Consider the following 12,963-nt stretch of genomic DNA (forward strand, 5'->3'; position numbering starts at 1 on the left):
CGGCCGAAATTTACCGAAACAGGCCGGAATGTCTAAAATAGACCGAAATCCATTGGAATTTAATCTGAGGTGGAACAAGGGGGTGGTTCGTACCGGTTAGGTGACCAGTACGAAATTTTCCAGCCATTCCAGCCAGAACGGAACGTAATTGATAACAATGGTATTTATTGGGCTTGGGGCCCAATCTGAGGACTAAAGGTCGTCCAAGGAGGAGTAAAAATTGTCAAGGAAATCCATGTTAGTAAATGAGAAAGTTAGTTTTGGTTAAAACCGAGGTCCGAAGAGATAGTCTACTATCTAGGGGAATGTTCTAGGAGATTCTATTGGTACGGATAAGTATTACAGAAACATAGGACAAGGAGGAGTCCTAAAATATCTAAGGATAAAGCTGCTACCACCGCATTAACGCTCTGCAGCTAACCCTCTGCCCGCATTAATGTGGAGGTGATACCTGAACATTGGTTTTCAGCCTACAACTACTACATAAAGACTTCAGGAAGGTGCTGATGGGACAAGTATCAACACCAACCATCTGGCCTGCACGTTGAATGTAAAGATGAAAGGGTAAGAGAGTATAAAAGGAGAAAGATGCAATGAGAAAGGGAGATCAAGAAACTAAGAGAAAAACACTGTAGCAGTTAAGAATTGAATATGTAATCCAACTTGAGAGAAATATATAAGAGCTGATATCCTCGGACTTTGCCGAGGACGATTTTCTTTAGTTTAGATCAGTCTATTTTCTTTTTCTTGTCATCTGAATTCATTTTATTTGTCATCCAACTCATTAAAGCCCAGTTTTCCAACCTACTCTCTACAAATTCTTTGTATTGGGCTTTTTGGGCCTAAGTTCGTCCATCACTTGGGCTAGGGACCCAAATTGCATCCTTATAGGTCTAATTTGCAATTTACCCTTTTTATAATATAAATATAATTGTGTATTTCTTCTCAAATATACTGCCTTTATTTACTCTTTTTTTTTTAAAAAGGATAAATTGCATTTTTTTCAACCTTAAATTGGTACAATCTCAAAAAAAAAAAAAAAAAAAAAAAAAAAAAAAAAAAAAACCTTAAATTGGTAGATTATATATATATATACACACACACATATAAATAATTAAATTCAATAATTCTTTAACATACACTATTATGAATTATTTTGTTTTCTTTGAAATTACAGCGTTTAATTTGTTGTTTTTGAAACCTCAGGATTTCATTGGTTATTTTTTAAACTAAAAGGTTTAATTTGTTATTTCCCTAAGCTAGGTTTAAATTATAATATCCTCAAAAGAAATTATAAATATCCTAACAAAGAAATAAGTTTTTATCAATACTATTTGGGGTTAATTGCATAATTTTTTTGTTTATTTTTATAGTAAAATTTGTAATAACATTAGCATTTTCTATTAAATAAATTTTTTATTTGATTCCATTAGATATTTGATGTCTACCTCGAAATGAAGGTTTTTTGTTGTTGTTGTTGTTGTTGCTGCTGCTTCTGTGTGTGTGTGGGGGGGTCTGAACTAATGGAGGTAAAGAATTTTAGTTTAGATTGGGCCAATTAGGCCTAGATGGCATCCAAAACCCATTAGAAGTAAACGAGCAAGCTCAAGTCTTTGTTCTGCAAATTAGAAACTGATTGGGTTGAAGTTGTTAATAGCTTTACATAATCATTATCCTGATTGTCCCGTCGCCATTGATAGGCAGGCTAAGGCCCAAGTTTAAAATGACATCAATGAGCGGACCAGTTCATTATCATGGACCTAGTCTAGCCCAAACTGGTAGCAGTTCTAATTTTCTTAAGTGTGATCTAGTCAATTATTGGGCTAATTAAACTAAAGTCCATACAAACATTAGTACGATAATAGGTTGGTTGTTATCACCGACCAACTCTCATTTAAGGCCTGTTGACTAGACTACTACGACAAACATTAGTATGATGAAGGGTTTCAGTGCTGAGGATATAATGAGTGTTATTAGGGTTTGGTTTGGTTGGAGAGTTGAAAAAGTGGAAGGATAGAAAATAAGAAAAAAATGATAGAAAAATTTTAATTTTCTCTCACACCTATTTGGTTGGAAGGATGAAAAAGTAAAGAGATGGAAAACTTATTTGTTTGGTTAAAAAGAAGAATGAGATGATGAAAAATGAAGTTAGTACACATTTACAGTTATGTCTCTGCTAAACAAAAATAAATAAATAAATGAAGTTTTTTTTTTTTTATTAAAAAAATTATGTATGGACACTTCAAACTTTTTTAAAGAACAAGCCAAAGGATCCAAATGGACCAAAATAGATGGGGAAAAAAAAACTAAAGAAGAAAACTAAAAAATTAAAATAAATAAAATAAAACATCGAAACAAATGGTATAAGAAAAAGACAAAAATAAAAAGGAGAGAGAGAGAGAGAGAGAGAGAGAGGCCTTAAAAGAAAGTCTAACAAAACCATGTGCACATGAGTTTTTTGGTAAGTTTCTTTCTCTTGGTTTTTCTCTCCAGTTTTCTTCCTATTTTGATGGGCTTGAAGAGAAAACATTTGGGCCCTCTAATTTTCCACTCTCTCTTCATTCCAACAAACACCCACAAAATTTATTTTTCTCTCATTTTCTCTCATCTGTTTTTCATCCTCCCTAAAATTCACCCAACCAAATTGATCCTTAGGTTTCGTTTTGCTGAAAGATAGAAAATGGGAAAGGGATGATAAAGTGGAAGGATAGATGTGATTTTTAGTTTTCTCGTGTGTGTTAGGTTAGGGGTAAAAAAGTGAAGGAATAGAAAACTTTTTTATTTGGTAGAGAAAATAATGAGAGAATAGAAAGATAGAGTTTTATTCTCATACTTGTATTATATAATTTACTTCCCTATCCCCCCCCCCCCCTTCCACCTCACTCCCCACTAGGGGTGTCCACGGGTTGGGTTTGTGCCCAACCCGAACCCGACCCGACTTAATCGGGTGGATTAAAATTTGACCCGAAACCAACCCGGATGACTGGTTGGATTTTTCGGTTCGGGTCTTGTCAGTTTCGAGTTGTATCGGGTCGGTTTCGGGTTTCATTTCGAGGGCCGATTTTGGCTGGATCCGGCAAGATCTAGCTGAAATCTGGTCGGATCAGACAAGATCTAGCCGAAATCTGGCCGGATCCAACGAAATCTGGCCTAGATTTCGTCGGATAACGGCGAGATCTCACCGGATTTGGTCTGGTATGATGAATATTTTGCCGGAAACGTTAAAGGTATTGGAGATTTGGTCTGGGTTGCTTAATATTTCGTCGAAAACGTTTAAAAATATCGGCGATTGGTTTGGGTTGTGTAATATTTCGCTGGAAATGCCAAAAGTATCGGTTCGGGTCGAGTTTCACTGGTTTTGAAATGCAAAACCGCCAACCGACCTGCCGGAGGTCGGGTTTGACAGTTCAGAACCTGCATCCAACTGCTGGAGTCATCGAGTCGGGTGGCGACGGGTCAGTCTCGGAGGGGTTGACCGGGTTGAGCGGGTCCACGGGTCTCCTAGACACCCCTACTCCCCACCCAAAAAAAAAAAAAAAAAAACTTAAAATTGTGAAGTCGTTCTTGATTCACACTTGTAATCCTTAACTAAATCCTACTCTTAGATGTGATTGCCATCCCACTTGACTCACCTTATCCTGTTCTACACTACATGGGTTTTCATTGCCACGAAAAGGGAACACAGTAGGGATGAGATTTGTTTGTCTCATACTGAGTGTGTTAAATTATTTTAATTTGATTTTAAAAAATAAGTTCATTTCTCCCATTTTATGTTAACAGGTTCTGCAATTAATATACCACCATACCATTTGGGCAAGTCAGTACCTCTCTGGGCACTAAGTGCTTGCGGAAGTGGGGGAGGGTGTGGTTTGAGCTGCGAGGGAAATATATTTACTTATTTAGTATATAATTTTTAGCCATTAGGTTTTTTTTTTTTTTTTTTTTTAAAGCTCTGCAATGAATATTTTTTAGTCGGTCCTTGAATAAACGTGTAGAACTATTTTTGTTAGCCGATGGTAGCTTAATTATCATGAATGAAAGAACAGATAAAATGGCTTTTATTGAAATACCAACAAATATAATTTCGAATAATTGAGATCATTGATTAGCACCACACACAAAAAGGAGAATAATTTTGATAAAGATGCTCTATCAGTATCCAAGTGAGTGCTTGCATTCCATATAAACTCTTCTTCTTTTTCTTTTTAAATAGCATGCAACCCACGTGAAAGAGATATGCTGAATTGTTTTTCATTCAAATTATTGTCATGTAAAAAACAAAATAGATTCCTTTTCCTTCCCTTATTACAAAAAAACAGTTTGTTGAAGCTCAGGTTGTCAAATTCTTCGTGTATTACTATTATGTAAAAGGAATATAGAACTCTTTGGACATAATAAACTAATGCTATGTTTGGAAGTTTGAAAGGAGATGAGAGTAGAGAGGAGGAGAGTAGTAGGAAAAAGAGTAGAGGAGAATGGTTATCCTCTACATTGTTTTGATTTTTTAAAATTAAGTAAGGGGGGGAATAATTAGTTTTTTCATAGTTTATAATTTTGTTAATATAGTAAGAGTAAATTTGGTAATTTTTTTGGTCAAGCATTTCTATATTCTACTCTCTCTCTCCAAATCTCTCCAATTTGGGGGAATTGAAAATGCAAGGTTAGAAGTAATTAGAACCCCTTCAAACTCCTTCAAATCATTCCCTTTCTTCTCTTAAAAAACATCCAAATAAGGTAATTTAACTTACTCTTCTTCGCTCTACTCTACTCTACTCCCTTTTATTCCCCTTTCATCCAAACAAGCTATAAGGTTATTCTACTCTGCCAAGGATCTTGTAGCTGAATTGACACATTTTCATACACAAAGTACTTGAAGGCATAAGGGAAAAGGTTTCGAATTGCGAGATTAGCAATATGTTGTAATTATTTCTCTAAAAAAAGGTTTATCCTACTCTATTTAATAAGCGGGCAATAATACCTTTATAAATTTTTTTTAAAAAAAAATATTTTTACCCCATTTTTAACCCAATTAAAAGCAACAATTAAATTGTAGACAAATCATCCAGAAAGAAATGGGGAAAAAATAGGTGAATACTGAAAAGTATAGTAATATGTGAAAATTTAACAAAAGTTGTTATATATATTTGACAAAGATTGTTAAATTATGTTTAACAAAAATTGTTATCCAATGTGAATGCGTTACATATTTTTCCGTAAGAATCTGATGACTTCACATTTGAATTGGTTAGCTAAAGTCTCAAAAAAAAAAAAAAAGAATTGGTAGATATAAATATTAAATAACTATGAAGTTGCCTTAGAAAGTGAACTTCATTCATTTCAATAAGCTTATGCAAATTGTCAAGTCATTAACATCGGAATTGACAACAATTTGAGCATAATTTGGTAGTTGTGGTTGTCCACCACCGCCTCTCTTTTGTAGTCATTGAATGGGACTCCCTCTAATTTATTGAAGTCTTTCAACACCCTCTAGTCAATGCTCCATGCATATTTTATTTTCCATTTTTTGTCATCTATTTTAGCTTCTCTCTCTTCTCTATTTTGTTGGGATTTTTGTTTTGTAAACAAGAACAATAATTGTTTACTCAATAATATTGTGTGTTAGGCTCGGCACGATAATTGGGATGGGCTCATAAATATCTCTTTTTTCTCTAATTGGGTCATTTTGTCTGACTCTATAGCTAGTTCTAGACTTCTCCCCCTTAATTTTGCCTTGATTTATAATATTTTTACTTATATTAAAAATAATTACTGTAAATAAATAATAATAATAAATAAAAAAATAAAAAACCCTAGAGGGGTGTAAAATTACTTGCATTATGTGTATACAAGTTGCAACATTGGGATAACGTGAACCACGAATCCAAGATGTGTTAACATGGAACCTAATCACCCTATGGTGCCAGCTTGTCGTAATCCTGATTATCCCAATACCACATCTAGGCAGGCGAAGGCCCAAGTTTAAACTGACATTTCTCAGCAGACAGTTCATTATCATGGGCCTAGTAGTCTAGCCCAAGCTGATGCAGTTCAGTTGTTGTGGTTGTCCACCACCGCCTCTCTTTTGTAGTCATTGAATGGGACTCCCTCTAATTTATTGAAGTCTTTCAACACCCTCTAGTCAATGCTCCATGCATATTTTATTTTCCATTTTTTGTCATCTATTTTAGCTTCTCTCTCTTCTCTATTTTGTTGGGATTTTTGTTTTGTAAACAAGAACAATAATTGTTTACTCAATAATATTGTGTGTTAGGCTCGGCACGATAATTGGGATGGGCTCATAAATATCTCTTTTTTCTCTAATTGGGTCATTTTGTTTGACTCTATAGCTAGTTCTAGACTTCTCCCCCTTAATTTTGCCTTGATTTATAATATTTTTACTTATATTAAAAATAATTACTGTAAATAAATAATAATAATAAATAAAAAAATAAAAAACCCTAGAGGGGTGTAAAATTACTTGCATTATGTGTATACAAGTTGCAACATTGGGATAACGTGAACCACGAATCCAAGATGTGTTAACATGGAACCTAATCACCCTATGGTGCCAGCTTGTCGTAATCCTGATTATCCCAATACCACATCTAGGCAGGCGAAGGCCCAAGTTTAAACTGACATTTCTCAGCAGACAGTTCATTATCATGGGCCTAGTAGTCTAGCCCAAGCTGATGGCAGTTCTAATTTTCTCGAGTGTGATCCAGTTAATTCTTGGGCTAAGTTAAACTAAAGCCCATACAACAATGACAATATGTTTCCAGACTAGAAATGCACAAGCCCAACAAAATGGAGTATAAGATAGGAACTGAGCAATGTCCTGGCTAAACTGGTTATCACCTACTCTTTGGCGAAGATCTTGTATTTTTTTTTTGTTAATCTTCGACGTGGGTTAGTGGAAAACATAAGCCGAAATACTCTCATTTCAGGCCTGTTGATTGGACTATTGGACGATCATTAGTACGAGGAGGGGTTTAAGTATAGGGGGATGTTGAGTGGACCCAGGCTTCATTTGTTTCGGGGATAAAAAATGAAGAGGAGAAGAATATACTAAATTTTTTTAATTTTCTCTTGTGTGTATTTAGTTGAGTGTAGAAAAATAAAATGATGAAAAATTATTTTGTTTGATTAAAAATAAAATTTGTAAAAATTTACTGGCATACTCTATTACATGACTTTAAAAACATTTTATAAAGGGGAAAAAATTGTATAGTTGGAATAAATTAATAGACAAAACTCAGGTACAATACTTAAGTGTTGTTCTTTAAGTTTTCTTCCAAAAATTCTATCATGTGAATTTTTTTTTCATAAGATAGAAGTATATTTTTTTAATTAAGCAGTCATATGAGTAAATGTTAAGAGGGAAACTTAAAGAACAATGCCTAAGTTTTGTCCTAAATAAAATAAAATTTAAAAAAAAAAAAAAAAAAAAAAAAAAAACTTAAAACGGTTGTTTGATGAAGGAGTAAAATGAGTAATTGCATCAAAGTCCATCTCATCCCCCATTTTCTCTTTGAATTGAGGGGCTAGATTTTGGTAGGCTTAGGAAGAAAATAATTGAGCTCCACCGTTCTATTTTCTCCTCAATCACCACAACCAAACACCCTCTCACCCAAAGTCTCTCCTATTTTTCTTGGGAGGGGGGGGGGGGGGGTGTGTGTGAGTTTGAGCTGCAGGAGCAATATATTAAGGTATTTAGTTTTTTTTTTTTTTTTTTTTTAGAGAAACAGGTATTTAGTACTCAAGTATTTTAGGAAAATTATTAGGTATTCCCGGAGTACCATAAATGCGTACTCACTCCTCTCACATGAATGGTGGATCCTACCATAAATTTAATTAGTGAGACCTACTATTCATGTGAGATGAAAGAATACGCATTTATGGTATTCCGGGAGTACACAATAATTTCCCATATTTCTAACCATCGTAAAAAAAAAAAAAAAAAAAAAAAAAAAAAAAAAAAAAAAAAAAAAAAAAAAGAGTTCTGCAATGAATATTTTTCTAGTAGGTCCTTTAATAAATGTGTAGAACTATTTTTGTTAGCTAATGGTAGATTTGAAACACCTACAAATATAATTTTCAATAATTGTGATCATTGATTAGCACCACACACACACAAGAAAAAGGAGAATAATTGTGATAAAGATGCTTTATCAGTATAAAGTGAGTGCTTGCATTCCATATCTACTCTTTTTTAATATAGCATGCGACCAGCGTGAAAGAGATATGCTGAATTGTCTTTCAAATTATTGTTAATGTAAAACAAAATAGATTATTTTTTTTTTCCTTCCCTTACAAAAAGAAGTTTGTTGAAGCTCAGGTGGTCAAATTCTTCATGTATTATGTACAAAGTACGTAGTGCTCTTTGGACATAAACTAAGGTTATCGTATTCTAGTCAATACAGTAACACCTTTATAAATTTGAGATTTAAAAAAAAAAAAAAAATTAACCCCATTATTAACCCAATAAAAAGAAACAATTAAATTTTAGACAAATCATCAAGAAAGAAAGGGAAAAAAGAAAAAGAAAAAAAAGTGAATATTGAAAAGTAAAGCAATATGTGAATGTGTTCCATTTCTTCCCGTAAGAATCTAATGATCGACTTCACATTTAACTTGGTTAGCTGTAAATAGCTATGAAGTTGCCTCCGAAAGTGAACTTCATTCATTTCAGTAAGCTTATGCAAATTGTCAAGTCATTAACATCGGAATTGACAACAAATTGAGCATAATTTGGTAGTTGTCCACCACCGCCCTCTCTTTTGTGGTCTTTGAATCAAGGAAGTGGATCTCGTACCGTACCGGCCGGTACGGCCGGTATATACCGTACCGGCCAGTGATCCGGTACGCTCAATGCTCCATGCATATTTTATTTTCCATTTTTTGTCTTTTATTTTAGCTTCTCTCTCGTCCCTATCTTGTTGGGTTTTTGTTTAGTAAACAAGAGTAATAATTATTTACCCCATAATATTTTGCGTTAGGCATAACACAATAATTGGGATGGGCCCATAAATATCTATTTTCTCCTTAATTGGGTTTTTTCGCCATACTCTATAGATAGTTCTAGGCCGCTCCCCCTTAATTTTGCCTTAATTTATAATATTTTTACTTAGATTAAAAATAAAAAATAAAAACCTAGAGGGGTGTAAAATTACTTGCATTATGTGTATACATGATGTAACATTGGGATAATGTGAACCACGAAAATCCAAGATATGTTAACATTGGGACCTAATGACCCGTCGTCATCATCCTCCATCATGATATTGCAACTGACAAAAGGGGTCTCGTATTGTTATATCCTTAATAATGGACCAAGATTATGAATCTATGATGTAGATTTTCTCTGGCCTACCATTTTGCATGAACATATAGAGCACACTCAGATGCCCAATAACATTTTATTTAAAGTTCATTCGAGCTTGGATGGCCATGTTATGAACATGTTGGCAATAAACAATTCGTACCACCACCCATAGTTTGAAATTTCCATTGCAAAACAAATGGCCCAGGTTGTTTTTTCCAGAGCTATTAAAAGGTTAAAAGTTAAAACCCAAGGCTAATAATGAGTTTAGCATGAGGACCATATATAGTGACAATAATCTTGTCCATCAACTTCCTTTATTGCCCGATAAAGGTTGTTTCTCTGTGTTTGTTTGTTTGTCATTTAGGGAAAACTTCAAGTTTACATAAATTGATTAATGTCAAACTTTGTAATAATTTGGCTAGACATTTATAATTGACATACACTCATGCGCATGCACCACTCATTTTGTAAAAGTAGAACAATGTCATTTTTCTTTTCCAATCGCATATATATGACATTATTTCTTAACCCCATCTTGTTGGCTTCTCCAAAAAGAAAATAGTGAGAAAGTAATCTCCCAAATCCCAATAATCCAATCTCACAAGCTGTCATGAACATGGAAATCCAAATTTGAATGGAAACACACAGAAGAACGTAGTGTATACGACTTAAATTCTTCCCGAAATTTCTTCATTTTCCTGCCTTTTACAGCTGCATCTTACTTAAAATAGCTATGAGGATCACTGTTAGATATGACTTAGCCATCCATGGTGGATCAAACTTCAAAGCATATGACCCACAAATCGTACTGCCACTATGTTTGTCCCACTGGTAATATAATGTGTACATCTGACATGAAGTTTGGATTAAGTTAGGCAAGTCTTTAGTCTCATCGATCTCAACAAATATTGAAATAGATATCTTGTATCTATCTATTTGATTCAAACATTGGGTGCAGTTGTCAGATTTGTACCACTGCATCTAATAGGTTATATCAAATTTGAAAACCGAGACACTCAAATTTTCTCATTATGTTATTGAGATGGCATGGAGTGGTTGGTGTTGATAAAATAATGTCAATAGAAGGCTTATTTTGATTCTTTGTTTATGTTTCTTAACACTATGATTAATGAGCAAATCTATGTGTTTAAAGAATTACAGACATTAGCTTTTGTTTATTTACATCATTCTTTAAAAAACTATCTTTGTGACACGAGGTCTAACCTAAGCTATAGAATTATATATATGAGAACCAATTATATTCTTGCACGGATGTTTCACTTATTTGCTTGCACGTATGTTTCTCTTATTTATAAAAGAATGATATTTGATCTCCAATAGCAATAATATCCACACCATGCTCATGCCCTAGCATGCATTGCGCAATTATATCGTAAAGTTGAAAACCCAGACGATTTCAATAATAATAATGATGATAACAATGGAGATATGAGCTGTAAATTTAGCAAAAAGCAAGAGAAACAACCTAGCTATCTTTTTATCACATTCCATGCACTATGTACCATTCTTTTTCTAAAGCCGAGATGGGATTTCATAAGCCACTCATGAGGTCTCTCTGCTATATATCATAGTACAATTTTTATCATTTAGCTTGCATATAAACTGGAGAAAAGAAGAATCGAATCTGTGGAATTATTGATGTCAGGTTATAAAAAGGTTGATTCTCCCTTATATACTAACAAATAAGTGTGGTTGTGTTTGTTTCTTAAGCCTTTGTCTATATAAAGTGACAGTGTTGTAGGCCATGATGCTTAACGTTTTGCACTCTGAGACAGAAAAAGGTTTGTGAAAGAAGGGTTTTTATCTCGAAAGAAAGACAAGATGAGTGAATGATAAAAGAAAGATATACAAAGATTTTCTTTGTTCCCTTTCATGCACGTAAAAGTTTTGAAAGTTCAAACTTTATTCTTGAAAGAAAGTGAACCTTAACCTATATGATTTTTTTCTTTTTCTTTTTTTTGTTGAATTAGTTCTCCCCCGCCCCCCCTTTTTCTTGCTGAATTATATTCCTTACCTTATATTCGTATAAGGAAGACATAAAACTAAGAATATTTCCCTGCTTTCAATGCTTGATAATTGGCGTTTATTTGGTTTTTTTTTTTTTTTGTAAAGAAATACTAGAGTATAGTAAAATAATGTTCACTTTTCTCACATTCATGGTGGACCTTACTGTAAATTTAATAAAAAGACCCTACTGTGAATGTGAGAAAAAAGTGCATCATTCACTAAGCTCCAAGAATAACTAAAAATTACTTAAGTTACAAGGTAATAAGTTATTATTGGAGTAATATCATTTTTATATAGATCCACTATATATTGATATTACTTTTATTATTTATTTATTTTTTATTTTTTGAGAAGGACTTTTATTATTGTGGGTGCCATTTTCACCTCAGGCCTTTATGGCCGATTTTGGCTTGACAAGCGATCCCACATTGAAGAAATCTCCCTCCCCCTTAGCCCTTATAAGCATGAGCTGAAGAAGTAAGGGTACCACTAGTTCTTTTAACTGATAGTACTCCCTCGTCTCAAGCTCACACTTATAAGGCTTGGGGGGGAGGGAGTTACTTTTGATGTGGGATCGTCACAAAAAGCCAAAATCAAGTACAAGTGCAACAATTGCTTGGACAGAAGCTAAAATGGCACCCACAATAAAAGGAAGCTAGTGGTACCCTTACTTCTTCAGGTCATGCTTATAAGGGCTAATGGGGAGGGAGATTTCTTCGATGTGGGATCGCTTGTCAAGCCAAAATTGGCCACAAAGGCTTGAGGTGAAAATGGCACCCACAATTACATATTGATCATATATAATAGATCACATTAAGCATTATGAAAAAAAAAATAAAATAAAATTTGTGCAGCTGACATTCTTGTTTGTAGCCTTAAAATAGTGAAATTCTCCCAAAATAGTTACAACAATATATTATAGACAAAGTTTAGCTTAAGGATCCTCAATGGGCCGGGTCGGGCCGACCCGACCTATTTTACTTAGCCCATGGGCACAATAGGCTGGGTATAATGGGCTATTAACTAGTTAACGGGCCGAGTCGGGCTGGGCCGAAAGAGGAAACCTTAGCCCATGACCCTACCCATGGGCAATACCCATTTTGTCTTTAGTGAGCTGGGTTATCGGGTTGAGCCTAATGGGTTACTCATGGGCTTGTGTTAACATATTATTTTATTATTTTTACAAGGAAATAATCAATTTTTTATAAGGGAATAATCAATCTATTTTTTAAATGAAAGAATTAAAGAATTTAATACTTAATTACAAATTTTTTTACAGTCAAATCTATTTTATTTTTTGTTTTGTTAATGGAAATATATTTCATTTTTTATTTATTAAGGCTTTAAATAGTTTTTTATTTTTATCTTTAATAAAAAAAAATGTCAAATGGTTAATTCAAATTTGATAGACTACTAGAAAAATATATATTTAGTAAACTAAGTTTAGCGCAATTATTTTAGGTATCTTAGTGATTGAAGCAGTTCTCTTAAGAAATTCCTCTATAATATCTCAATATCAATTCTTCATACACTTCCTATATATTTTTGTTATGAATTATGAGTTATTAGGCTGGGCCAATGGGTTAGGCCAACGGGCTGGGCAACGGTAAAGC

This window comes from Quercus suber, unplaced genomic scaffold (assembly GCF_002906115.3).
Source record: "Quercus suber isolate HL8 unplaced genomic scaffold, Cork oak 2.0 scaffold_608, whole genome shotgun sequence".
Taxonomy (NCBI): domain Eukaryota; kingdom Viridiplantae; phylum Streptophyta; class Magnoliopsida; order Fagales; family Fagaceae; genus Quercus; species Quercus suber.